Here is a 16,299-nt window from a genome sequence, read left to right as displayed (position 1 = left end):
AGTGTATTGAAGAAAGTATTATAAGTATTCTAGAATATTATATATTAGTAGGCAAGTCTTTTTGACAAAAGCAGACGTAATAGTCACCTAAACCATCCCAGAATGCATCCCAATGGCCAAAGGGAACCAGCCGCCAAACGTGACATGCTCAACCAAAACTAGCTCAAAAAAAGTACACTGAAGTAACTGCTGTGTAGGGGGGAGTGGGGTCAGTTGTTACAGGGCTCAGCTGTAACACTATCAATTGCTTCAATCAGCAACAAGCTACAATGGTGTTACTCACTTGCACATGCTCACTTGCATCCTCTGTCTGTCAGCAAAAGAACAGCAACTTAATCACAGCCCTGCAGAACTTAACTTAAAAGGTTGATTTTGATACATGGACTGTTAATCATCCAGGGCTGAGCCCGGATTCTTCTCCATCAAAAAAACTTTTTACAAATGTACTTCTAAATACGCCCTCTTTTTCCCGGACATGTCTTCTTTTGCGGACCTTAAAAAAGCTTTTAAATTTGACAAAATGTACGGAATTCAGCTTTAGTTTCATTATGACGTGCTTGTGCATCATGTGTGCATATATTTGCATTGCTTTAACCCCCTCTGTAATTCCCGTCTTCTCACACACCAATTGGTCGATTATAAAATGCTTGCAGCAACTACTGGCCAAATTCCTGCCTCTCAACCTTTAGCCAACTCTCAGCAAATGCACAAAGGTGAAGCGCTGTTGTGTACTGCGTCAAACAGTTGCTTGACAATCGCAGAAAATGACAGATGTCCTGAGTCGAAAAAATGCCCATGGCCATATAAGGTCATTTTTATGTTATCACATTGCTTCGTATTACATAGCCATTCAAATGTGTAAATGATGGCGGAAGACACACTCATGGCATCTAATATTTTATTTTATTCCATGGACATTCAGAAGAATCTAGGAAAAAATGTCAAACGTGGGCAGAGTGAAACCAATTTTATTTATGTATATTTCTGTGATGCTAATAGTGTGTCTGCACTCATAGTAACACTGTTTTGAACGCTATTAAGACAACAACAACAAAAAAAGGTGTGCTCTTTTTGGAAAACCACAATATGGTCACCCTAACGTTTGTGCTGTAATGTTACCTGCATCAGGGACAGTGATTTTTATTTATTTATTTATGTGTTTGTTTTATTAAAACAGATCCAAACATTGAACATATTTTAAGCTTAAAATAAGCTCTAAATAAAAGTATTTAAGATCATATTGCTTTTTTCTTGAAATTATTTACATATGTGTCCTTAAAGTAATCCAAAACTAATCAGATTACATTACTTTCATATTGTGATACTTAGATTACGTTACTGATTACATTTTTTATGAATTAATTTGTAACTGTAACGGAATACATTTTTAAAGTAACCCTCCATCCCTGGCTGTATGGGTTTAGCTGCTACAGTGCCATGCAGAGTACGTTATCTGTCCTTATTATCTGCTCATATCATGTTCATGTAACCTGGAACTCATATAGACATTTACACACCTTGTTTTCCTGCTCAGCATCAGAGTATGTTAGTGTTTCAGTTTAAACCCCTTTACTGTTAGGTAAAAAAAAAAAAAAATCCATTTGTCCCCTCACACTAACTGACTGTGAGCTAGCATTTTTGAGAATTAAGACCTGTCAGCCAATAAGATGGGAGTATTTCCATGTGTTTTTCTGTAAACCCTGTCTGATTGGTCTGAATATAATATGCAACACTTGGTTCACTGAAAAATTACAACACTGCTTTTACTGACCTTCAGTTACGTAGTGACAAACCGCTCCAAGTGGAGAATTATTCGGGGCTAAAGAAAAAATCTTCAGGGCAAAACATGATTTATTTTAAAATGCATTTTACTTAATATTACAGTAACACATTATTTTGTAACGTGTTACTAAAGTTACTACTTTGTAACTCTGGTTACAACTGACTCCACTCTCCCCTAGTTCAGTAATAATAGTGGATGTAGTAAAATACTTAAAGTTAATCACAGTACAAAAAGTATCAGAGAAAGCGGAAACCATGCACCTGGCAACCCTAGCTCCGTTTCCACCTACGCACGCACGCGCATAAATTGCACGCACTTGCCTACTATTAATGAATCCCTTAACACATGCACTGTTAACAGCACATGAAAAACGATTTACTTCTGAGTTTGCTGACAAAACAGTGTAAGTAGTGAAAGAAAATGTAGGCCTGCAATATTCTGCTTTTTTCTTTCTTTATTTTTTAAAATCTTTTCTTTCTTTCTTTCTTTTTTCATATGGACATTGGGCAAACAAGAATCAATTTGCGGTCATTCTCGTTTTGTCCACTAGGTGGCAGTAGGTAACGATTTCGTGGTGAAATGGTACAGAAGAAGAACTGTAGTCAAAACGTGAATTCTTCATCAACACAAACCACTCGCTTGGGAGTCATGAGCTGCTTGTGGATGTGTAATGTAAGTGTATTCTGAGTGATATAGAGTGAGATTTAACAACTAACCTAAAACACTAGAAAAATCTGAAGTAGAAATCTGAGAACTTGTTAACGTAAGATCCATTTTCTATACTGTTTATCACCCTGGAGCCTATCCCAGGTAGCATAGGGCACAAGGTGCACCCTGGACAGATGACAATCAAACTCACAATCACACACCCATTCATACACTACAGACACTTTTGAAATGCCAATCTGCCTGCTGATTGTCTTTGGATTGGGGGAGGAAACCAGAGTACAGGAGGAAACAGGGAACATGCAAACAGGAAAGATGCAAACTCCGCACACATGGGAGGAATCGAAGCTCCAACCCTGGAGGTGTGACGCGAATGTTCTAACCACTAAGCCACCGTGTGCCCCTGCAGGGAACCTGGAGCCTATCCAAGGAAGCATGGGGCACAAGGCAGGGGACACCCTGGACAGGGTGCCAATCCATCACAGGGCATGATCTGTAATTGAAAGATAGAATTGAAAGTGTAATTATGCTTCATTGACTATGTTTACATGGACAGCAGTAATCTAATTATTGACCTTATTTTGAATAAGACATTATTATTATTATTATTATTATTATTATTATTATTATTAAGGTGTTTACATGAATCGCTTTTCCGTTCTTGTTCCTATTTTACATGTTATAGAACACAGATCGATTAATGGCACACGTCATTGTGTCCCCACGCCACGCTGTCCGACATTCTCTCCAGAATTTCATGCATTAACATACAGTTTTGTCTGTTTCATTTTTTTATTTGACGAAATCTGCAAGTGCAGTTAATTATTTGTCATGCTGTACGTGCAAATAGACAGCTGCTTGAAGCCATGGGCTGCGTCCCAAACCACATACTTCCCTACTATGTATTAGCTCAGTGGTTTTCAAAGTGGGGGCCGCCAGGGGGTGCCCGGGGGGCCTCCACAATTTGGTCAGAGCCACCAAGCCCATCCCTCCCACTAGTATGTTTTCTCTTTCTCACTCTCAGACAACCACGCACACACACAATCAATTCCTAATGTAATGTAATGTAAAGATGTGAGATGTAATTTTTTTATTTATTTATTTTTTAAAAAGGGGGATATATTCAGAAGTCTGTATTTTTAATGTGTTTTAAAGACATCTTGCAAAAGGGGGGCCTTGGTCAAATGTTAATGCCATTTGGGGGGCCTTGCCCTGGAAAAGTTTGGGAACCCCTGTATTAGTTGAAATACATGTATCTCTCCTACTATATAGTAGGTAAGTACGCGGTTTCGGATGCAGCCGTGCTCTCTTGATTGCCGTCAAACGGTTGAGCACTGCCGTGTGTATGTGTCCTGTCGCAAAATGCGGTGAAAACTCTCACATGACGTTAAGAGTGTGATTAAGGTGTTTATATGTCTGTAATGCACGTCGATAATGCAACTAAAACAGGAATACTACAAATGTCTTAATTCGATTTGTGTTTACTTCGAGTATGACTTTAGTCGGATAAAGGTAATTAATAATCGCTGTTTACATGGTAGTTTCTTAATCAGAGTATTGTCTTAATCAGGTTAATATCAGATTATTGTTGTCCATATAATCGTATTGAATGTTGCACTTTTCAAAAGAGAAATGAGATTTTAGCACGTAGTAAAGTTAGCACAGGTAACCAGTTGTTAATAATTTCTCTGCATTATGAGCCAAGGCATTATTGTATTATTTTTAAAGTCTACTTTTACTGTTGAAAAGTTGAGCCCTACATGGATGAAAAATTTGCCTCCCATGCTTTTGCCACCCTGGGAGAGATTGTGGTCAGTGTAAGAATTGTTAGAAACAAAACAGACAGGTAAGATGGCAAATTACACACACTATCCTGGCTAACATATAACACAGGTTTTCCTCTTTTCATATATTTGCCTATTGGACTATTTTGCATTGGCCAAATGCACATATTTTTCTGCAGTGTGAATATATTGGTGACTGAATTAGAGGTATGCTGTTGGTTATTGCTTTGTGGAGAAAAGTGAATGGGAAACTTCTACCAAGATCCATGTAGGTCCTTGTCCAATTTTATCCAGAAAGGGCCGGTGTGGGTGCAGGTTTTCATTCCAATCAAGCAGAAGTCACACCTGAGTCTATCGAAAGCTAGATCAACTGATTAAACCGGTGCAATCAGGTATGGCTCCTGCTTATAGCCATACTGACCCTTTACGGATAAGATAGGACACCCCTGCTTTAATCAAACCTAATTTGAGGTGCTTATTACATATTTCTCAAGATTCAGTTTAGACAGCTTGATGACTTGAATTGTTTTTGTCAAAAATGCCTGAGGTTATTAGTTCATAAGATTTTGGTCAATATATGCTAGCAAACAAGTGGAGCTGTAATAATAAGCTAACATTTGGACAACAAAATTTTTGAGAATAAAATGAATTTCATTATAGCAAGAAAGGCGGTTGCTTATGATAATTGGGTGACTACACGGCTGTTGCTTCTTCTACAGTCATATTGGCATACACTTCAACCGTCCTGATTTTCCCAAAGGGTCCTTTATTTTTACATGTTGGTATTTTACATATACCATCTAAGAAGGAAGCTGTGCTCAGGTGCTGCACACCAGCCCTGAAGCAGTTTGAAGGTTTTGCCTAAGGGTCCAACACTAGGAGTCTGACAGTTTGGACTGAGTCTTGGATTTGAACTCATTTGTCTTAATTTGTCTTATAGGCACAGAACCATACAATGCTACAAGTATACTGATACACAATTCTCAAGGTTGTGGATTATGTTACAGACATCTGTTTAAAAAATATATATATTTGTTCTTTTCAAAAATCTGATTTTGTTTAATAAGCACCAGTAAGCCTTCAATCAAACATATTCTCTTTGGTGAGTCTGTAGTCATACCTGCAATGATGTATTCTTACTGACCACACAGCATGTCAGCAATATGGTTATAGGAAACTTCTGTAGGGTATTGCAAATACTATCTAGGCAGCAACCCCCATATTTCTGTTAGCTGTGGTTATTTTGCGCTTAAATGCATTAAGCACATGTCTTTAATCATCTTGTTGTGGTGATTAATGGTTTTGTCCTGGAAATTCATCTCATGTTCCTCTCTCTGTGTGTGTGCTTTAAATTGCTTTTTTTTTTTTTTACTTCCTCAGCCCAGGAGATTCAAGCTAAAAATAGCTAATGGGAAGCAAGGAGATAACAGGTAGACATTACTTGCCTTTCTTTTTAGTCAATTGCCTTTGTTCATAGTACATAGTGTATAGAACATTGAAAAAGTATTTGCTGATCCTGATTTCTTCTGTTTTTGTGAATATCTCATCTCATACGAAATTAAAACAAAACCTAAGATAAAACAAAGGCAACTTGAATAAACACAAAATTCAGTTTTTAAATGATAATGTTATTTATTGAAGCAAAAAAGTTATCCAATACCAACTGGGCCTGTGTGAAAATATATTTGCCTCCGTAGTTACTAATTCCCAAAATCTGTGAAACTGCATTCATAATGTTGTTCAGCTGGACTAGACACAACCAGGACTGATCACTGCAAACCCTGTTCAATCAAATCAACACTTAAATAGAACTTTTTGAACAACATGAAGTTGGTTAAAAGGTCTTACCCAATAGCACGCTATGCCGAAGTAGAAAGAACTTAGAGAAATGATGAGGAAGAAGGTGATTGAAAGACATCAACAAAGCTAATATCAAAGGCTCTGGGACTCACTGACACAGTGAAAAAACAGTGTAAGCCATTATCTCCAAATGGAAAAACTCGGCACAGTAGTGAACTTTCCCAGAAGTGGCCGACCTTCCAAAATTCCTCCAAGAGCACAGCAACTGCTCATCCAGCAAATCACAAAAGAGCCAAGGACATGTTGTATTTTGTTTGAAGATCTAAAACTATTTAGTATGAGATGTACACAGAAACAGAAGAAATCATCACTTTTTCACAGCACTGTATATAATGCTTTGTATCTGCTTAACATTTTGATGGTTGTTGCTGTGACATTTTCTATAATGTGTCAGTAGTTAAGCAGTCTTCTTTTTCCATTGGAAAAAAAATGCACAATTAGATGACACGTGTCATCAAAGCAAAAAATATTTTAAAATTGTGATGTTTTGTGATCATAGCCTTTCTGTAGTAAAATTTAGCTCACTTAAAACACATTTTGATGTTTGGTTTGTATATTCTATATATACAAGGAAGAAGGCATTATTATACATTCGCAATAATTAATGTTTTTCCAGACACATCAATGCTTTTTTTCTATAAATGTAAAACTTCCAGAGTATCTTAATAAGATATTCAAAAGGTTTACTGTCATTGTAGTCTTGTAATCTCGTTTTTGCTAGAGAGTTTTTTACTTTTCTTAACTAAACATTAATACTAAGGAATAAATGTTTAACCTGTTGCAAAATGTCTGAGGCTGAGATTAGTGTTATTGTATTTGCATACTAAACAGACTTACAAACGTGTGTTGTCAATGTTATTATTGTTGCAGAAATGAGAGTGCATATTTTGATCTCAGCTGCTCTCAGCCATACATGTGACAACAAACAGTACTTTGATTTCAACTGCTCGCAGTCGTTCACAAATAACCATAACCAATAGTATCAGCAGTGCCTTAACTACTACTCAAACTGGGGATATGATCAGAGCGCAGGCCACCGGTCATAACACTGCTATAATTAGGTAGGTTCTGTCCTCCGAGTTTACCTCTAATTAGATAAATGTGAATACATTTTAATTTACACCATAAATACTCGAAAGTTACTAGATATTTGCACAAGCCTAGATGTTAATATGTAAATTATATTTTCCAACATTTTAGGTTTGTGAAGATACAAGTGAAGATGATTGGCTTGAAGGTAAGTGCCTTTCATCAGTTGTGTCAAATTACCCATCTTTTAAATGTATAATCTATATTTGTTGACTTTCCTTCAGACCCCAGTTTAGACTTGGATGTGGTAGAAACAAACAGACAGTTCATGGTGGACAGTAAGGAGCTCTACGTGCCCTTATAGACTGCCATTGGCCTCCTTTTGAATTTCCGGACTCTCTTGAATACCCTTCTGAATACTCCATAGAATGAATAGACAGACTGTGTATCCTCTTGTATGATAGAAGACTAATGTGGTCCCTTCAGAAGATCCCGTGTGAAGGTTTGAGAATGGAGTTTTAAGCCATCTTCTCCAGTGCCCTCAGAAATGGGAGTGAGTTGAAACAACAGATATCTGAAACCTCCAGATTTTGTTATGGTGGTGGGTGTATTATTGTCTGCTGACCATGTTAAAGGGTATTTCATACTGAAATTGCTTTTTGTCAGATCAGATGATGTTTGCCCCAAACATCCTTTGTACTATTGCCATTATCATTATTGTAAACAATAAGAGTCTTTCAGGATTTTATTCTATAGAACTTGTTGATTTTTCTGCACTGTTCTGTTGGTGTTCCTAAGGCAAATATGTTAAAAGAATGGTTTCTTGTTTTTTGTAAAATCATCATTGTCATGAAGTCTGCTCTATCGGTGTTGTTGCAACTAATTGTACCTCCAGGGCCTTCAACTTTTCTGTCCAACCTCCTCTGCTATAAATCATCACTTATGTTTATTCCCCACAGTTAATTTACCACACAACCTGCAGCAAGATAATTTATCATTAGTATGATGGGTAGCTGATTAACTGAAACCAGTGGTTTCACCAGTGATCGTAGATACATAGCATGTTTTTCATTCTCTGATTTCTACTAGAGCATCAGCATGATCTAGCATCAAACACATTGCCATAATATATTCTCAAATTGTAATACTTCCTTTGAAACCTACATCTGTATGTATCCCTGGTTATGGGTAAAAATGTGTTGTCTGTGTGCCTTTCTTATTATATTACCTCCTCCACAGAGTTTTTAGACTGATGGTATTCTTAGCCCATAAACCAGTATCAAGATGTATGTATTGATGGAGACTTCAAATCACTTCTTTAAGTTGCTCTGAATAAGAACATCTGTAAAATGGCATAAATGTAAATGGATAATTGTATGCTATTGGCTTGCTGAGTTTGAGGTGTTGCTATTTCCAGCTACAACAATTGTCTTTTACTTATATTGCCTATGAATACAATTTAGAAATGCTGACTTGTTAAAGTGGACAAATTTCAAAATGGGATCTATAATAAATACATTAATATTTTAAATTACGTCTAACCAGCAAACCTCTATTGGGGACCAGCTCTGGGATATTTATGAAAGATGTGGGCTGTAAGCTTACAGAAATACCTTAGAGCAAGACCTTAAAACATTCTGGATCATTGTTTATCTTGCTAATATTTTAGTGTAGTTTCCTTAGAAGTGAACACGTATGCAGAAACTGCATGGACATTTATGTTAGCTGACTTGCACTGGACAATATTCATTTTGGTATGTGAGAAAAGGAAAATCATATTTTCTATTTTCACAGCACATCTGAGCCATGAACAATTTCAGCTGTGTGCTTCAATGTGTATATATAATGCATCAAGTGTGTGTGTATGTATATGTGTATGTATGTATGTATGTATGTATTGTCGTGGAAATTAGATAACACTCGCAGACTCATCCTCTGAAGGTAAAAAGGTTTATTACAGAAAGATATTCTAATACAGGATAGAATAAAGCAGGATAGAATAATGAGAGTGCTCTGAAGCGCTTGTGCTGAACCACTACTATATATATGAAAAGCAGAGCATGACACACTTCTGTGTACCGATAAGAAGCATTTTGAGGCAGTTCAAACTGGCTTTGTTTTAGGGTCTTGGAAGATGTGCAGATGAACCTTGAACAGAAGAACATGTTTGTGTCTCTGTAAGCAGATAAACATTCTGTACTAATCTAAATGACCTGACATGACCTTCTTAGGCGTTATCCTCAGATGAACAGAAAAAGAACAAGAACAAAACTAAAATAAAAGTAAAAATGAGTAATTTCCCTCACATTTCCCCCATTTTATCATTACAAAATATGATAACTAAAATTAACAGAGAAATTACTATGCTGTGAATACATCAGAACTTCAGAATCCTTTCACGGTTCAGCTGAATTCATCACGAAACAGACATAATGAAGGCGCTAAGTATCACGTCTCGAGACGTAACGAAGATAGGGACGGATGCAAATGCAGTTAAACAGTTTATTTAATGTGAGACACAGGCAGATAAATCCAAATTGTGACCAGAAACGTAATCCACAAACATGCAAAGGTCAGGCGATCGGCAAACAGGCATACTCGGGGTAAAGCAGGAATCAAGGTCGTGGTCACGGAATACAGGGTCGATATACAAAACAAGAAACATAAACTATAGCGGGAACTGGGAGTGGAGAAACCAGCATGGACTAAGTGCACTAATCTAACATGGAACATAACGTGGACAATAACTAAGACTATGACTGTGATAAACTATTGTGTGGAATCTAAACTAATCTAACCTACTATAATATTCTGCGACGTGTGCTAGGAGGCGCGCGGTATATATACAAACATAATCAGCGTCAATTGCTGATGGCTGACATCAATCTAGACACACGTGAAATAACAGCCAATGACAGAACAGGGAGGAGACATAACAGAAACATAACAAAAGCACGTGTCCAATGTACACAGTGTCACGATTGTCAACATACGAAAAGCAGGTGCTCGTGCACATTGCTCGTGCACGCGTGCCCACCTGCTCTCCAGCGCGCTGCTTAAAGGGGAAACTGACACTAAGGCTGTTTTTGCAGATATAAGGTATCCTGTCGCCAAGCAAGCTTATTTTAGAATGAGAATCGTCATGGTCAAATGCATATTTACAATAGACGTGAAATGGATGTCAATGGGTTGTCATTGTCAGTGTCCCTGGCAGAATCTAGTTCCCAGTCAGGTTTAAGATACAGCTCGTGTTGGTCCTTGTAAGGGTCCTAATCACTTTTTGTGGACGTTTTAATTAGCATCAGTGTTTAGTCATCAGTCATTGCTCTTAATGAGCAGAGGAAACACCCCTGCACGCAGGAAATTTCACATGGAACCATGATTAAGACAAGTAGAATAACGGTGACTATAGGAAATCAAATGGTGAGTATCCATGACCTCCACCCCCGAAAACAGAATTCACCAATCAAGCACCATCTTGCTAGTCTGCGGAGGGTTGTGTATCACCGACCGCATGTGTTCAATGATAGAATAACCATTATGTGTCTGCGTGACGAGGGGACGTGTGACGTTGTGTGGGTAGCACTGTTGGCAATGATTCTTCTGACAAAAGGCGATATAGAACGTTTTACAGAGGCGGCCAATATCTTGGCATACAGGCTTTTAACTACTAATTGTCGTCCAATCTGCAGCAATAGTCTACTAAAGAACTTTGCGGGCTTATGTGGGACCTATAGAAGTGACGTCTCCTTAGGCACTCCCGTCACCACGGTCAGCTAAATACCAAATTTGAGTAAAAGTGTGTGCGTCATGCACTCTTTCTGCTGCAACGATGTGATTGGTGTGATTGATCATTAAGTCTTCCACCCAATGAACTTCAATATCGTGCTTTGGTTCATCTTTCCAGCTTATGGGTCTACCCCCGGACCCGCAGTGTTGTCAGGAACGGTCCCAGTGATTTTTGAGTTCACTTCTATGACAGGGCTTACTAACAGATACCAACTATACCAGGAGAAGGGTGCACGATTAGGAATAGGTTTGTATGTATGAGTGGATGTGCAGGTCGACATCTAATGATTTTTGTCTAGTCTGCAACAATAGTCTGTGGTCAGGGAGGTTTGCGGCGTAAGAGGTGCGGTAGCAAAGTCACTTCGTCTAACCTCTGTCCTGGTCACGTGGCTATATAGAACGCACTAATGAAGTTCAGTCCACCTAAGAGTACAGTTTCGTGTCGTCAACATTTTCTCCAAAAACTACATGTCTGTGATTTCACAGGCTATATATAGATACCACTTAAGACCGTCTATCGTGGAGTCACGTGGGATTGGTGTGTTGATGTGTCGGGGCGTAGTGTGTCATGTGTGTGGGTGTGTATATGCAGATCGTTGCTCATGAGCGTAGGTCCTCCTAGAGGCCTCTTGATAGAGCATTACAGTCTGGTTCATCTATTGCAGTCCCGTCTTCAGCTCAATGCTTGTGTCTGGCACCCTCCTGCAGTGGCTTGCACGCATCCATGTGGCTCTCTGGTTGACTTTCACTGCTGAATGAGTGACAAAGAGAACCTGGAATGGCCCAGACTACCGTGGCTTGTTCCACCTGGTCCTGCGGAAGTCCTTGATCATGATCCACTCTCCGGGCCTCAGATCATGCAGCGGGCCCATGGCTGGAGCTGGAAGTGCTGCCTTTACCTGCTTGTGGATAGAGTGCAGAGCAGAGGACAACGTTGCACAGTAATTTAACATTGCATCATCACATGCTGCAGCGTCGGGAAGAGGAGCTGTCACAGGTCCAATTCCTATGTGTGGAGGTCTCCCAAACAGTATCCCAAAGGGACTAAGCCCATCATAAGCCTGTTTCAGAACAGCATTTGCTCAGTCTGTCTTTTAGTGTCCCATTTTTTCTCTCTATCACACCACCACTAGCTGGATGATATGCACAGTGCTGCTTTAATTCGATACCCAAATATTCACCCACCTACTTAAGGGCATGGCTCACAAAAGATGTGCCATTATCACTGGAGATTATCATTATCACTACCGCGTCTGAGTCCTGTTTGGATGTAGGGACGTGGCCTTCTCTACCTTCAAACCTCAACCCATGTTATGAGCTGCGCAAACATCGTAAACAATTTTTTTTTTTTTTGTAGAGTAATTAGAGAAACCAATGCTTAACGCAGCCATCATTCCCCCTTTTGACGCATGGTCCCTGCCATGCATCAACTTTGAAGACAAGGACAGCCCTGGGGGCATCGCCAAACTCTGTCAACAACCGTGCAGCCTGCTTTGTGCCACACAGCCTTTTACTCATCTATAGCTCATGCTTGGAGGTCTGAAAGTTGTAAAGAAGGAGTGATTATTTTCTTTTGAGTTTTGGGACCATAGATGCAGCCGCTTGCTTTGCTGCACTGTCCGCTCAAGCGTTTCCTAGGAAAACAGGGTCTAATTTGTTAGTGTGTGTATCACATTTGCATACTGCAATAGTTTTGGGGAGTAAGACTGCGTCCAGCATCTCAGAGACTAGTTTGTTTTGGGCTATGTGTGTTCCTGAACTCATCAGGAAGTTCCTGTGTTTCCAAATTGTTCCAAAATCATGTACTACCTCAAAGGCATATCTACTATCTGTGTAGATATTTACTGACTGTCCCTCAGCATGTCTTCATGCCTCTATGAGGGCATGTAGTTCAGCTGCTTGTGCTGAAAGGTTTGAGGGGAGATTTCCGGACAGACTGTCTCATGTGCACTTGCTACTGCATAGCCCACTCGATTTTTACCTGTCTCTGGGTCACGTGACGCTGACCCGTCCACAAAAAGGATCAGATCTGGGTTTTCCAATGGAACATCCTTCAGGTCGACTCTAGGGGAGCAGAGTTTGTTATTCAGTACAACACAGTCATGTAGTTCTCTGTCTCCCTCTGTTGGAAGAAGAGTAGCAGGGTTAAGGACAGTACATCGTTTTATAGTGATATTCGGCATGTCTAGTAGTATAGTGTTACGGTGCAGCCACCGTTGGGTGGACAGGTGTGAGGTTTTCTGTTCAAGTAGTAGTAACAACACCTCATGTGGAACCAAGAGGTTAAATTCTGAGTAACCTACCAGGTCTCTGGATGCCACCACAGCTTTCTCAGCTGCTGCTACTGCACGTACACACGGGGGAAACCCTGCAGCAACTGCTTCCAACTTACCTGAGAATGAGCTGTCCAACCTGTTGCATATGCCATCTCTCTGAGTGGTGCTTCTAGAATGGTATAGTTTAGAATGAAAGTTCTGCAATATGAACACATACCTAGGAAAGATAGAACCTGTTCCTTCGTCAGATTCTTGGGAATCTTCTGAATGGAAGATACTCTGTCTGCAGAGATTTTCCTTCCACTGGTGGAGATGTCGTGCCCTAGAAATCTCACTTCTTGTTGTACATACTGTAATTTGGAGAGACTGACTTTGTGGCCTTCTTTGGCAAGATACTGCAACAATCTAATGGTGTCAGTTTCACACTGTGCCCTGGAGAAAGTGGTAGAGGTGCTAAGCTGTCCTTTAGTATTTGGTTGTATATCGTTAGTGACTTTCAATACCCTTAACACAAGCGAGTGAAAGTGTAAGGACATCCGTCAAATATGAATGCAAACCGAAACTGTCTTTATAAAGATATATACTGAAAAAACGCATTAGCTAAATCTAAAACTGAAAACTATTCGCTATTTGCTGGAACCTGGCTTATTGTAGTGTAAGAATTTGGCACGTCTGGAGCTCTCTGTTTGACTGCTGCATTAACCACTTACAAATCTTGTACAAATCTCCATTCATCACATTGTAGTGAGTTTTTTTTAATGCCTAAACCCTATTGAGCATCTGTGGGGCATCCTCAAATGGAAGGTGGAGGAGCACAAGGTCTCTAACATCCACCAACTCCGTGATGTCATCATGGAGGAGTGGAAGAGGACTCCAGTGGCAACCTGTGAAGCTCTGGTGAACTCCATGCCCAAGAGGGTTAAGGCAGTGCTGGAAAATAATGGTCGCCACACAAAATATTGACAGTTTGGGCCCAATTTGGACATTTTCACTTAGGGGTGTACTCACTTTTGTTGCCAGTGGTTTAGACATTAATGGCTGTGTGTTGAGTTATTTTGAGGGGACAGTAAATTTACACTGTTACACAAGCTGTACACTCACTACTTTACATTGTAGCAAAGTGTCGTTTCTTCAGTGTTGTCACATTAAAAGATATAATCAAATATTTACAAAAATGTGTGGGGTGTACTCACTTTTGTGAGATACTGTATATGAAAAGCAGAGCATGACACACTTCTGTGTACCGATAAGAAGCAATTTGAGGCAGTTCAAACAGGCTTTGTTTTAGGGTCTTGGAAGATGTGCAGATGAACCTTGAACAGAAGAACATGTTTGTGTCTCTGTAAGCAGATAAACATTCTGCACTGATCTCAGTGACATGACATGGCCTTATCCTCAGATGAACAGAAAAAGAACAAGAACAAAACTATTACAAAGTAAAAATGAGTAATTTCCATCACAGTATATATATATATATATATATATATATATATATATATATATATATATATATATATATATATAGCCACCAATAATAATTAAATGTGAAATAGGTTACTTCAAAGAATTGCTTTAGACTGTAGATTCATAGTTTAAATAATGAAGTTTAAGGTTTTTAAGTATAAGGTGGCAGTTATTTACCTATTTACACAAAGTCAGAGTAGGCAAACACTAAACTCTTTAAAGTCCAATTAAATCTCTGGGTCTAATATAGGCTTAAACTCCAGTTCAGAAATAGAAAGTAACAGAAAAGTGACAAATTACAAGTCATAAAAATTGTCACGTCAGTCAGAGCCCTTATTTATAAATGTTGTATACACACCAATCTGTACATATATTGGCATTTATTCGTTTAAATTTTGTATGGTTCAGTCTGATTATAACATGAACATACACATATTCCACCAATAGTTTTTCGATTCATCAGTTTTATCTGTGGCATATCTGAACTATCAAACTCATGTCTGGTCTGAGTGTGTGTAAATTTGAGCATAAAGTTTTAACAACCTGAAAATTGCTTTATTTACAGTTTTTAAAAATGCTATAGTAAATAGAGTAATATAACCATAACAATATATATACGAAATAACACTAATAACCACAATTACACATGCGGTAACAATATACTCAAATATAGGTAATAGTGTTCTAAATTTTCAAAATGTGAAACAAAATGCTGAGATGTAACTGTAACATGTAAATAAGGGATTAGTAAATGGGGGCTTAAATCCCTTAAATCACCACAAGTTCTGATGTAATATGACAGTTTCATGAATCAGATGCAGAGTCATTTGTATGTCATCCCATGCACTCTAATCTGGACTCGTTTCTATAAATCTATGATGAATGAATGCCATTGTATGCATGCATGTTAAAGCATAGAGTGAGATTAATCAAAACAATATTTGCTTAGATTTGTATGTATAGTTACAGAGTTAACAGAGCTGGGGTGTTAAAAAAATATGGGACATTTAATTGGAGGACATAATGTAATTTGGAGAGTGCAATGCATACATAAAACATATGGTTAATTGTCAGAGTGTCTGTATTTACATAAGCAGTGACTTGCACAAGCATGATGCCTAAACAATTGCTTAAAAAAAAAAATAATTTTATTGTATGTATGGGAATTCTAAATTTTATGTGTAAGACATTATTTAGAAGCTTTTCTATGTAATGTTGATAAATGGGGCCCCAGGATTCATCATCACTGTATGTATGTCATCACTGCTGACAAATCATCATTGTGATTTTCTTACTAAGGACTGAACAAGCCATGCTTCTCAGTATTGGTATAACAGTTTAGGGTGGTGCTCCTTGTTTTATTTGGTCTGACACACCAGCCTACCAACACATGAAAACACTGTCTTTATAAACTGCCATAAAAGTTTAAGAGCACCAACTTTAGTACTTCAGGGTTTTTAATCTGTCTATAAATGCATATTTGTAGAATCTTTGGAGACTACTGCTATACATAAAAATTAGGTACAAACATATCTAGAATGTAAATCAAAATTACTTCTAAATCTTAATTTGAGTATTTGAATAAATACTGCAGAGACAATGCACCTATGAAAAGAAATGGCTGTCGCAACTGCAAATGAACCAGCTT

At 38.5% G+C, this 16,299-nt stretch overlaps 1 long non-coding RNA gene across 1 annotated transcript; it reads left to right on the top strand.

The window, feature by feature from the left end:
- The first annotated feature begins 1,830 nt into the window (after positions 1-1,830).
- LOC128611933 (uncharacterized) lies at positions 1,831-8,920 on the top strand. Its single transcript, XR_008386647.1, has 5 exons — positions 1,831-2,455; positions 5,614-5,663; positions 6,964-7,154; positions 7,294-7,330; positions 7,407-8,920. It is a non-coding gene; the product is annotated as an uncharacterized LOC128611933 (long non-coding RNA).
- Positions 8,921-16,299: the final 7,379 nt, after the last annotated feature.

This window comes from Ictalurus furcatus, chromosome 1 (assembly GCF_023375685.1).
Source record: "Ictalurus furcatus strain D&B chromosome 1, Billie_1.0, whole genome shotgun sequence".
In the NCBI taxonomy this organism is placed as follows: Eukaryota; Metazoa; Chordata; class Actinopteri; order Siluriformes; family Ictaluridae; genus Ictalurus; species Ictalurus furcatus.
This window is presented reverse-complemented; position numbering and strand designations above follow the sequence as displayed.